This window comes from Arachis duranensis, chromosome 4 (genome assembly GCF_000817695.3).
Source record: "Arachis duranensis cultivar V14167 chromosome 4, aradu.V14167.gnm2.J7QH, whole genome shotgun sequence".
Lineage (NCBI taxonomy): Eukaryota > Viridiplantae > Streptophyta > Magnoliopsida > Fabales > Fabaceae > Arachis > Arachis duranensis.
In genome coordinates this window covers 88,304,522-88,305,455 of record NC_029775.3, presented here as the reverse complement: position 1 = coordinate 88,305,455, position 934 = coordinate 88,304,522, and the positions used below count along the sequence as shown (strand labels likewise).

The window sequence follows — 934 nt, the reverse complement described above, 5'->3', positions numbered from 1 at the left end:
AGCTGACCCTGAACCTGAAAGGACCTTGAAGCGAAAGCTAAGAGAAGCTAAAGCACAATTCTCTGTAGAGGACCTAACAGAGATCTTCAAAGAAGAAGACATGGCAGCCGAAAACAACAACAATGCAAACAATGCAAGGAAGGTGCTTGGTTACTTTACTGCACCTACTCCCGACTTCTATGGGAGAAGCATCTCAATCCCTGCCATTGGAGCAAACAACTTTGAGCTTAAGCCTCAATTAGTTTCTCTAATGCAACAGAATTGCAAGTTCCATGGACTTCCATTGGAAGATCCTCATCAATTTTTAGCTGAATTTTTGCAAATCTGTGACACTGTCAAGACCAATGGGGTTGATCCTGAGGTCTACAGACTTATGCTATTCCCTTTTGCTGTAAGAGACAGAGCTAGGATATAGTTGGACTCACAACCTAAAGAAAGCCTGAAATCTTGGGAAAAGCTAGTCAGTGCCTTCTTGGCAAAGTTTTTTCCTCCTCAAAAATTGAGTAAGCTTAGAGTGGAAGTCCAAACCTTCAGACAGAAGGAAGGTGAATCCCTCTATGAAGCTTGGGAAAGATACAAACAATTGATCAGAAAGTGTCCTTCTGACATGCTTTCTGAATGGAGCATCATAGGTATCTTCTATGATGGCCTGTCTGAACTGTCCATGATGTCATTGGATAGCTCTGCTGGAGGATCTCTTCATCTGAAGAAGACGCCTGCAGAAGCTTAAGAACTCATTGAAATGGTTGCAAATAACCAATTCATGTACACTTCTGAAAGGAATCCTATGAACAATGGGATGAATCAGAAGAAAGGAGTTCTTGAGATTGATACTCTGAATGCCATATTGGCTCAGAACAAAATATTGACTCAGCAAGTCAATATGATTTCTCAAAGTCTGTCTGGAATGCAAGCTGCACCAGGCAGTACTAAA

General features: G+C 41.5%; 1 non-coding gene across 1 annotated transcript; it reads right to left on the bottom strand.

The window, feature by feature from the left end:
- Positions 1-505: 505 nt before the first annotated feature.
- LOC127747255 (small nucleolar RNA R71) lies at positions 506-613 on the bottom strand. Its single transcript, XR_008009057.1, has one exon. It is a non-coding gene; the product is annotated as a small nucleolar RNA R71 (small nucleolar RNA).
- Between the last annotated feature and the right edge of the window lie 321 nt (positions 614-934).